The 12,281-nt window shown below is 42.9% G+C and overlaps 1 pseudogene; it reads left to right on the forward strand.

Moving 5' to 3' along the window:
- The first annotated feature begins 1,823 nt into the window (after positions 1-1,823).
- Positions 1,824-12,062, forward strand: LOC115164672 (adenosine receptor A2b-like; annotated as a pseudogene).
- Positions 12,063-12,281: the final 219 nt, after the last annotated feature.

Below are 12,281 nucleotides of genomic sequence, written 5' to 3' on the forward strand. Positions count from 1 at the left end.
CCAATGTAGGTCTCCATCCCAATGTAGGTCCCGACAGAGAGTACAGTCATCCTCGGGGCGGAGTCGTGCTAGGGAGAAGGTCAATCCCGCAGTCATAAGGTTGGTGCGGCAGGAACGAAGCGGCCCGGGCCTTGCTGAACACCTCCCGGAGGTCCTGGTACTCCGCGGGAATGGCGAAGAGGTCCAGGGCACCTACCGAGCCCCCAGGAAGACGTCCCAGGGCAGGTTGTGCTGACTTCAAGCAACTGGCGTGGAAGAACAGGCTCCAGCCCATGATGACATCAATAGACCAGTTAATGAGGGGATTGTGTCGCTGGAGCCAGGAGAATCCCAATACCACTGGAATCTGAGGGGACTTGATGAGCAGGAAATGGATAGCTTCGCTGTGGTTCCCTCACACACGTAGGTTAATGGGAGTGGTGTTGTGGGTGACTCGGCCTATAGTGTGCCCGTCCAGCGCTCTAACGTCCATGGGAATGGAGAGGGGCTGAGTGGGGATGATCAGCTCGGACGCCAGGGTAGCGTCCAAAAAGCTCTCGTCGGCCCCAGAGTCAATGAGAATCCAGAGAGACTTGGACTGGTCTCCCCACAGCAGAATGGCATGAAAAGGGATCCGAGCAAGGGAAGCAGGAACGTTCTCGATATGGCCCACCAGAGTACTCGCTCCTACCAGCGTGTTTTTTTTAAAAGGACAATAAATTACCAAGAGTCCCACAATACAGACAACTCTTCGTGTCGATTCTGCATTGCCGTTCCGCTGGTGACAGCCCAGCTCTGCCTACTAGCATAGACTCAGGAAAAGGTGACTCGGTCATCTTCGGCAGCCCTCTGGGCAGGTCGGGAGGCCTCGGGTTCTCTCGGTGTTGCGCCGCTGGCCCAGGACTGCTGGGTCAGTCATGGCCCGTTCATACTATCAGGAATCAAGTTAAGACCCAGATGCAGACACGTCAACTTGACAATGGTTTAATATTCCAACAGGGACAGGCAATAGACAGGTCAAAGCAGGCAGGGGTCAGTAAACCAGAGGTGGGGCAATGGTACCAGACGGCAGGCTCAGGGTAGGCAGAGGTCAACAATCCAGAGGTGGGGCAAAGATACAGGATGGCAGGCAGACTCAGAGTCAGGACAGGCAAGGGTCAAAACCAGGAGGACGAGAATACGAGAGACTGGGAAAAGCAGGCCCTGAGAACAAAAACACTGGTTGACTTGACAAACAAGACGAACTGGCAACAGACAGAGAACACCCGTATAAATACACAGGGGATAATAGGGAAGATGGGTGACACCTGGAGGGGGTGGAGACAATCACAAGGACAGGTGAAACAGATCAGGGTGTGACAAGTTCATGAATAACCTTCAATCTGAAGTAGGAATTTAAGTCAATTAACACTATCTTTCTTGTGGCTAGCTTACATAGCTAACCTTAAATCTGAAGTAGAAATTGCCTTGGCACTGTGGCATGTGGAAGCTATTAATGGATTAATTAATAGATTAATAAAATGGAGTTGAAGGGTGAACGCTATTTTGAATGGACAGGAAGTGTTGGCTGTTTATTTGGCCAATGACAGGCATTCCACATTTAACCCCACCCACATGTGGAAATCAAAATATATCAAATTGTGTTTGGGTTTATAAGGAAAAATGAGATTAAAACTGTAAAAAAATAAGAAATCCGTTTTAAAATATGTCTAAAAACAAAACAACTGTCCGTTTTCTCATTCCGTGTTGCTCGGTTTAGTGTAGAAACGTAATTATCCGCACGAACACGGACCATGGGATCACGTGGTGTAAATCTGGTCAGCCTGAGGTATTGAACCGAGAATCGGCAGTGAAACGGTGGGAGCGGAGCTTACAAGTAGCCTATCAAATTGAGTTTCCCATATCTTATTCTTCACAACGGGTTTTCGAGGAATTATGTTATTTTATTAAGCAATGATTATAAATATGGTGCAAACTCATTTCTAAAAAGATTGTAATTCATTTCGAATACGACGAGGCAAACATTTAAAAAGGTAAGTTTTTTTTATTGAACATGGAATTGGATAGAAGTCAAAGGGTTTGCATTTAGAGTATTTTAACTATTTTAATGAATTGCCTAATTAAACATTTTGTTAAACAATGTAAGTTTATACAACAGTGCTGGTGCAATCAAAATGATTTTCGTTCACGTATCAAAATGATTTTCGTTCAGGTATACAGACACGGGACATTAGCCTATGCAAGGCTTACAGTGCCTTCAGAAAGTATTCACACCCGTTGACTTCTTCCACATTTTGTTGTTACAGCCTGAATTTAAAATGGATTAAATTGACATTTTGTTGTACTGGCCTTCACACAATATCTCATAATGCCAAAGTGGAATTATGCTATTTGACTTGTTTACAAATTAATTAAAAATGCTAAGCTGAAATGTCTTGAGTCAATAAGTATTCAACCCCTTTGTTATGGCAAGCCTAAATAAATTCAGGAGTAAAAATTTGCTTAAAAAGTCACATAATAAGTTGCATGGACTCACTCTGTGTGCAATAATAGTGTTTAACATGATTTTTGAATGACTACCTAATTTCTGTACCCCAAACATACAATTATCTGTAAGGTCCCTCAGTCGAGCAGTGAATTTCAAACACAGATTCAACCACAAAGACCAGGGAGGTTTTCCAATGGCTCGCAAACAAGGGCACCTATTGGTAGATGGGTAAAAAAAATAAAAGCGGACATTTAATATCCTTTTGAGTGTGGTGAAGTTATTAATTACACTTTGGATGGTGTATCAATAAACCCGGCCACTACAAAGATACAGGCATCCTTCCTAACTCAGTTGCCAGAGAGGAAGGAAACAGCTCTGGGATTTCACCATGAGGCCAAAGAGGACTTTTAAACAGTTAGAGTTTAATGGCTGTGATAGGAGAAAACTGAGAATTGTAGTTACTCCCCAATACTAACGTAAATGGCAGAGTGAAAAGAAGGAAGACCGTACAGAATAAAAATATTCCAAAACATGCATCCTGTTTGCAATAAGGCACTAAAGTAAGCCTGCTAAATATGTGGCAAATAAATTAACTTTATGTCCTGAATACAAACCGTTATGTTTGGGGCAAATCCAACACAACACATCACTGAGTACCACTCTTCATATTTTCAAGAATTGTGGTGGCTGCATCATGTTATGGGTATGCCTGGTTCAGTCTGCTTTCCAACAGACGCTAGGAGACAAATTCACCTTTCAGCAAGACAATAACCTAAAACAGAAGGCCAAATACAGGATACACTGGAGTTGCTTACCAAGATGACGTTGAATGTTCCTGTGGCCTAGTTACAGGTTTGAATTAAATCGTCTTGACAATCTATGGCAAGACTGGAAAATGGCTGTCTAGCAATGATCAACAACCAACTTGACAGAGCTTGAAGAATTTTAAACAGAATAATGTGCAAATATTGTACAATCCAGGTGTGCAAAGCGCTTGCATACTTCGATGAATTAATAGATAATAGATGAATAAAATGGAGTTAGAAGGGTGAACTAGAAGTCCAAATCCTTGGAATTCTATCCAATTTTGAAAAACTTCTAAAAACATGTTTTCACATTGTCATTATGGGGTATTGTGTGTAGATGGGTGAGATTTGTTGTATTTTTGGGGATTTTGATTTCAGACTAACACAAGAAATGTGGAATAAGTCAAGGGGTATGCATACGTTCTGAAGGCACTGTATATTATGGATAATTGTGCCCAATACATTTTGGGAAGTTTTTTAATCACTTTATGTATTTCTAGATATTATGTTTACACAGATCCCCTTGTATGTTGTATTGTTTGTAAATCATTGTATTTAAACATGAATGTGACTGTCCTTGTCTAGCAGTGTATCAGTGTTTTGTTACTTGTCATGTTTTGTGTTTTTTGGGACCCCAGGAAGAGTAGCTGCTGCTTCTGCAAGAGCTAATGGGGATCCAAATAAACAAATACTCCCTCTTTGATAGGGAACTACAGGATGGAGGTGAGTAGATAGTTAGGGATACTAATGCTGTCACTTACTGGTAAGGATAATGTTGATGGGTGTGCCAGGTATATTATGTTTCCATTTTACCACAGTGGTTTTACAGGTAAGTGTATTAAAGTGGGAGTAAGATTCTTTATGTTCTCTGGTTTCCTCAGCAAACAGTCTTACATTGACCTGTTAATGTGCACTTATTGAGGCCCTGTATGTTCAGTTGGTTTGTCTTCATGGGAATGATTTAATTTGCCTTTTGTGTCAAGCTTGAACATATTTTGTGTTAAGCTTAAAGTAACTGTCCAGAGAATATCTAACTTTTATAAATTCATATTCTGTTAACTCATACCCAAATAATGTTTTTGTTTCATCCTATGCTCGTATTTGTGGCCAAAGCATAAATTTGATATAACATTTTGTATTTTAACCCAACCTCAAACTTATATCACAAACAGACCGTTTATAAAAATACTTGCTATTTCCTCATAGAGGATTATGTCATCGATGAGCTGGCCAATCTGTGGTCTACTTACATAATTTTTTTATGACCCATTTACACCCACACCCTTCTGTTGTTGGGGTATGTCTACACCATTCCAACACAGAAAAGCTGCTTTTTAACATGCTTTATCATCCTTTCTTGGAACTAAAACAATTTCACGTAATTAATGACTCTTCATATTTCATAGAAATCTGTAAACACTAGACAGTTACTTTAAATAATACTTTTTACCTGAGATGCAGTATCAAAGCACTACCCTTGGTTTAAATCCAACCACCAAGGTCCACTGTTCAGCAGAATACAGTCAGAGCTCTTGTTTGCTACAACTGTTTCACAATGGAATAAAAATGAATTTAACATTATAGACTATACTTGGACTATTCATACCCCTCAAGTGCTGTCAAAGGGGACAACTGAAATACCCTGTTATTACCTAGTTTTTGACTGCTGTTGTAAGGTGACTGAGACAGGGCCACATATGCAGTCACATTGCGATGTCACTTCTAATCAAGTTGTAACCTCTATATTGAAGGTACCACTTTGTACCTTCCCTGGTCTTTTTGTGACTAGGTCTGTGTGATGGTGAACATAATTTCGCCTTTCACAACTGCATTATAGGCTTTTTGCAATGCAAAGGGTTTTTCCTACAGTATTCTAGGCTATGGCTATCAGATCTGTCACTGTTGGGTTACATGTGCTCCAAGACTGACACTATTTGCCACAGCAGCCTCGGTGCCTCATGCTGTATGTGTGTGATAAACTTAAAACAGTAACTGAGATTGGTCGGAAGAAACCTCAGTCCCACCTAAATGGAAATGTTTCTGAGAGCAAAGGCCTTTCAGTTCCATCACAGCTGCTATCTCCTGAAACCATGAGTAACCTCAGAAAACATCCTTGGCTTCACAGTGGGAATTCTCCATAAACATGATCAGAGTTCTGTATGAAAGGAGTTTGGAAACCTCTTCCCGCTCATATTTAATTCCAGGGAAATTCAGCGTGGCGCAGTGACCACAGTTGATTGACAAATTAGACCTTGTTTAAAACAATTGTCATTTCAAGTGTAGATTATACCTGCTGTAATCCCAAACCACATACTGTACTACTTTCATTTTTTTCTTTCTTTTTTTCTTGAGCATGATGACACCCTTCTCTAACAAAATTTGAATGCTTCATTTGGTGTCCTGATAACCTCATTTAGTGATTCTGTCTGGATGTCCTCAAGACTACTTTCTCCTTATCAGGCAGGGGTTGGGTGATCTCAGGGGACATAAAAAATTCCAGTTCCTGAAGCATCTGACTGCTTCCTCTCTCTGGTACAGCTGACATTTAACTGTCACTGGGATAGTGGCTCCATAACACCACCGTGTCATCATGACATTATTTACTCTAGCCCTGGTTTACAGTTTCGTGACTGTTAGTGACTGGCAGTTGTATGGGGATGCAGTACATTGTCTGTGTAAAGTAAACAGTACAATTGTTATTTGACTTGCTACATTGGAAATTCCAGAGTATCATGGCAGACAATACATTGTAATTTATTGTTTGACTTCAAATGTGGTTAATATTTGATGGAAAGTCCTCTTATTCACTGGTATTTTGTGTAGTCATTTCTGCATTCAGCATTTCCACTTTATTTACTCTTTCTTCCCTTTATCAGCAGCAGTATGACGCTCGTGATCACTTCCTGGCTCAGTCTGAGCCCTATCTGCGTTTCACAGGGCTGAATCTTCAAACAGTGGAGGGGAAGGACTTGAGAGGAGAGGGCCAGACAGGACAGCAGATACCATAACAGAAAGGAGACTGTCATGCCTTATATGTTAAGTGAGGAGAATGCCTTAGCCTTTGGACTGCTTCTCTGACCACCAACTGTGTGGGACTTCTAAGAGGCTTTAAGGTGAAGTGCTCTCTGTGTGGAGAGCTCAGCCATAGTCCCAGGCAGTGAGATACACCCTACAGAGTAAGCGCACTGCTGCCAGGCTGCAGCTATGGACCTTGAGGAGAGTGGTCCTCCCTCCTCAGTGACCTCGCTGCTCTTCTCACCATGCTGAACGATGCTGCTTCTGTCATCTACATTGTGCTGGAGCTGCTGATAGCTGTACTGTCTGTGTTGGGCAATGTGCTGGTCTGCTGGGCCGTCTGCCTCAACAGCAACCTGCAGAGCATCACCAACTTCTTTGTGGTGTCCCTGGCGGTGGCAGACATTGCTGTGGGAGTGCTGGGTATCCCCTTCGCCATCGTCATCAGCACGGGCTTCTGCTCCAACTTCTATGGCTGCCTCTTCATTGCTTGCTTTGTGCTGGTGCTCACCCAGAGCTCCATCTTCAGCCTGCTGGCCATTGCCATAGACCGCTACATCGCTATCAAGATACCCCTCAGGTCAGTTCCAAATTGTATGAACATAACAGAGAGTGTGCTAACCATTTTAAACATATTGCTGCTGTCGCGCTGCTTTCCACTCCCATATACGGAGAAAGAGGTTAGACAAGGGGTGAGCAAACTACTTTTGGGGGGAAATGGCCCACAACAAAAAAATTGAAGCGGACGAATTTCGAAATCCTTATGTGGCCCTCGAGTCAAAAAGTTTCCCACCCCTGGGTTAGGCTTTTCAAAGATTTCAATCTATCCTTTGAGGTTGTATAGGGTTATTGATTGATTTGCATACCCAGGTTGCAGGTACATTGTGTAGTTCATGCTTTATGCCAGTAGCACATTGCTACATTTTTCTTAATCTTAAAATCTGTGTGAGATATTTTCAGAATAGAGCAGCAGAGGACCGTGCTATTTTTAAATGAACTTTAGGTTTTTGGACCAAATGGCTAGATGAGCTTTTGATTTCCTCAGTGGAACCAGCTATAGTCTCCCAGGAGGCCATCTCACCCAAGATCAGTTAACTGTAATCTCCTCTTACTAATAGTTTATACAGATCATGATCCCCATTCAGAACTATAAGCAAGTAAAAAAAAATAGCTGTTCAGACCAGTCATTTATTTTCCTAGATAAACAAATATAAATTACATTATTCCCTAAAATATATGAATAATCAGTAATTACTTATACACTTTCTGGATAGTGTGTGTAGATTGATGCTCACACACTCTTTTCAACCTCACTCCTACTGGCATATTTGATAGTGTGCATTACCTAAAAACAACATGCCATTCACTCCCTTTTTATTGCGTCCAAGATTGCTGTTCTGTTGTGTCCCTGGGATGTGTTAAGGGCATTTGTGCATGTCTGTGTTGCTGCTCAACGTCTAGAGAATGTGACAGAAACAGGCCCAAAAGCTCAGCTGCTCTCCCACACTGACCGACAGACACTTGAAATAGACTTCCCTTCTAAATACTGACGTTTTGTTTTTAAGTCTCTTTTTATAACTTAGATGAGAGGTTTTCCCATAAAAAGAGTGTGTCTAACCACATTTCCATCCAAACATTTCATGCAGATGAATTACCTGACGCATGAAACAAGTCACAACCGGGCAATGTTATATATGCCGACAGACAATTTGTTAGTTCGACATGGTGGGATCTTTTTGTGTCTGTAAAATTAATTACGCAAGAAAAGCAGTGGAAACGCCTTTATGTGCAAATATTGATATAATAACTATCATGTCGAAGTAAACTTAGTCACGCAATGATACACTATATATACAAAAGTATGTGGACAGACCTTCAAATTAGTGGATTCGGCTATTTCAGCCACACCTGTTGCTGACGGGTGTATAAAATCGAGCACACAGCCATGCAATCGCCATAGACAAACATTAGCAGTAGTATTTGCCTTACTGAAGAGCTCAGTGACTGTCAACGTGGCACCGTCATAGGATGCCACCTTTCCAACAAGTCGGCGTCAAATTTCTGCCCTGCTAGAGCTGCTCCGGTCAACTGTAAGTGCTGTTATTGTGAAGTGGAAACGTCTAGGAGCAACAATGGCTCAGCTGGAAATGATAGGCTACATAAGCTCACAGACTGGGACCGCCGAGTGCAGAAGCACATATTGCGTAAAAATCGTCTGTCTTCGGTTGAAACACTCACTACAGAGTTCCAAACTGCCTCTGGAAGCAAGGTCAGCACAAGAACTGTTGGTCGGGACCTTCATGAAATGGGTTTCCATGGCCGAGCAGCCACACAAAAGCCAAAGATCACCATGCGCAATGCCAAGAGTCGCCTGGGGTGGTGTAACGCTCTCCACCATTGGACTCCGGAGTGATAAATGACGCTTAACCATCTGGCAGTCCGAGGGACGAATCTGGGTTTGGCGGATGACAGGAGAACACTACTTGCCCGAATGCATAGTGCGAACTGTAAAGTTTGGTGGAGGGGAAATAATGGTCTAGGGCTGTTTTTCATGGTTCGGGCTAGGCCCCTTAGTTCCAGTGAAGGGAAATCTTAATGCTACAGCATACAATTACATACTAGACAATTCTGTGCTTCCAACTTTGTGGCAACAGTTTGGGGAAGGCCCTTTCCTGTTTCAGCATGACAATGCCCCCGTGCACAAAGTAAGGTCCATACAGAAATGGTTTGTCGAGATCGGTGCGGAAGAACTTGACTGGCCTGCACAGAGCCCTGACCTCAACCCCATTGAACACCTTTGGGATGAATTGGAACGCCGACTGAGAGCCAGGCCTAATTGCCCAACATCAGTGCCCGACCTCACTAATGCTATTGTGGCTGATTGGAAGCAAGTCCCCGCAGAAATGTTTCAACATCTAGTGGAAAGCCTTCCCAGAAGAGGGGATGCTGTTATAGCAGCAAAGGGGGACCAACTCTATATTAATGCCCATGATTTTGGCATGAGATATTAGATGAGCAGGTGTCCACATATTTTTGTTCATGTAGTGTATGTTGTGTTGTCCTCCCACTATGACTCGGGAAAGCATGCAGTTTATTAGGCTACAGATTAAAGAAATGATGATGAACTTCGCAGTGTGGTGAATGTTAAAGGTGATGAGCTTGATGCTCCTTTCCAATAAATATCAAGGGTCTTATTCTGGTGACATGATAATCTTCATTGTTATGTCTTGGCTGCCATTTGACAAATACAAATAATATTGCTCTTATCCATAATAATCTCATAATATAGGTAGCCTACCTGCTGTATCTGTGAGCTGTTGGCTAGAGTGCATGTGTCAAGACTGGAGTGGGCACATTTGCTAAATAACACAACAGTTTTTGTGACAAAACCATGAGTAGATTTCAAAATGCGCTGGAAAACCATTTAACTTGAATTTCTCATTCGGTACATGGGAATTTAAGGGGAAAAGTTATTTTCATGTGCACCACGTCATCACGCGCAGCCTTTTATCTGCAAAAAGTCTGTTTGATGGAAACATCTCTGGTGGGAAAATGCGCATATTGTTTAATAAAGATTTTAGAAAATTCACATAAAAATTGGTCGCAAATTGGATGGAAACCTAGCTAATGATATACTATTATAGTGTTTATTATTTAACTCTCTATCCCTTAACCTCTGGAGGAGTCTAACTTATCCTCCTCCAGCCAAGAGAGCCCATCATGTGTGTCTTACTGACAGTCCATTGCTTTATTATTCCCACAGATACAATAGCCTGGTGACAGGCCAGCGTGCCAAGGGGATAATTGCTGTCTGCTGGGTGCTGTCCATCATCATCGGCCTGACCCCGATGCTGGGCTGGAATAAGTCCACTGAGCGCCCCAACAGCACCTGCCCCCCAGGCCTGATGGAGTGCCTGTTTGAGGATGTGGTGGTCATGGACTATATGGTCTACTTTAACTTCTTCGCCTGTGTGCTGATGCCTTTGCTGCTCATGCTGGTCATCTACCTGCGGATCTTCATGGCAGCTCGGCATCAGCTGAAGCTCATAGAACTGAAGGCTGTCCACGGGGGGAAGTCCCACTCCACCCTGCAGAAGGAGGTCCAGGCGGCCAAGTCGCTGGCCATCATCGTGGGCCTGTTTGCCATCTGTTGGCTGCCGCTGCACATCATCAACTGCTTCACCCTATTCTGCCCTCAGTGTGCCCGCCCGCCCCTCTGGATCATATACGTTGCCATCCTCCTCTCTCACGGCAACTCAGTGGTCAACCCCTTCATCTACGCATACCGCATCCAGGAGTTCCGCCACACCTTCAAGAGGGTCATCCGCCGCCATGTCCTGGTCTGCCGGGAGCTGTTGACAGTGGTGGCACCTCCACCCACAACAGTATCAGCGGCTCAGTAAGGGTTAAGGCCAATGGCCTCCGCTTCGACCTCTTTACCAAGCACAGTAGCAGCAGCAGTAGCTGTGAGCTCCCACCCCTGTCATAGCCATATCAAACCTGCAGGGGGCGTTCTGAAGCCAGCGCCCATTTACAACCACCCTCTTACCGTGATTAGCTCCCACAATCACAGGGAAAGCCCCCCTGTGCCACAGCCTCTCAGACAAACACATATACACCCTTTATGTCATCCCCTGCCGTATGGGGACCAGCAGCAGCAGTCTCACAAAGGTCCGGAGATGGAAGAGGTAAAGGACAGGCAGGATCTCTCCCCTGTCCAGGTCAAAACACTGTTCTATAAACATAAAACCTGCTTCGCTGAGCTCACTGAGGTGTCCTAATGGACACAGAATGGGCATTAGACAGCCAGAAAGGATCCTTATCACCTGGCCTTTGGTGTGAAATTACTACGGATGTGTACATTTTTTGGAGTCAGCTCAGAGTAGATTACTGGGCAGTCAGGCTCACAATCTGAGGATCAGAGTTTGGTTGTATCCCATCTTATCCAGATGGCCTAATTCCACATACTTGGAGGCATTCTATCGCCAGGGATTGTAACCGTGGTCCTGAATGAGTACGAAACGAGGACCTACACAAAGGCAGGCATGCAAAGCCTACTGTACATTCACCATGCGGAAGAGAACAACTTATTTTGGGGGCATGAACAATTCTATTTAAATTTGCAAACAAAAATGTTTTAGTTTATGGAAGAAACGTTAATGTGACTCGAATAGTTAAATGTGATTCTGTTTACGATGTTTATTCTCTTGGTCTGTGACTTGTGTCTGGTGCTTAAATCTGAATCCTCACAATTAACTTTTGTTGTATGATAACTGGTGAGGTTTTAATAAATCACGTTTATGATGAATCTGTGCGTTTGGGGATGGCAGGGATGTTCCAGGAACGTGATAAGGGGACAGTACTACTGCATTGATTTAGAATGTTTGTGCACCATACAGATGGACATGATAAGAACAATCTCTTTTAGATGTTCAGGTTTATAATCTTGCAAATGTATGAATGCTCAAAAAATGATCTGCGTGTTTTTAAATGATAATGGTTTTAAACTATTTTTAGGAATATCTAAACTACTGTGCACTTTCTCAACTTGTCTGTCAGTAACACAAACCAAAACTGTTGAGCTGATCGTTGAGATTACACAGACAATTAAATGGCCCAAATAATTCATCAATGACACATACAGCTTACATTTTTCACTGAATATACTCTCAAGTGTTACATAGCTATGGCATTCTCTGCATTTTCACATTTTCAGATGCAATACAGGATGCAATACCTCCTGTTTGAAAATAAATATTTGCATGTAATTGTCATCTTAAAGTGTATCTGTTTGCGTTTCCATGTTGCACTGTTTACGCATTACAATTACTGTACAGCTTTCCCAACTATTGATCAATAAGCTTTCCCAACTATTGATCAATAAGCTTTCCCAACTATTGATCAATAAGCTTAACCAACTATTGATCAATAAGCTTTCCCAACTATTGATCAATAAGTGCAGAGAAAGCTCTAGGGCTCACTGTGGCTTTGCT

Source organism: Salmo trutta, chromosome 27 (assembly GCF_901001165.1).
Source record: "Salmo trutta chromosome 27, fSalTru1.1, whole genome shotgun sequence".
Classification (NCBI taxonomy): Eukaryota; Metazoa; Chordata; class Actinopteri; order Salmoniformes; family Salmonidae; genus Salmo; species Salmo trutta.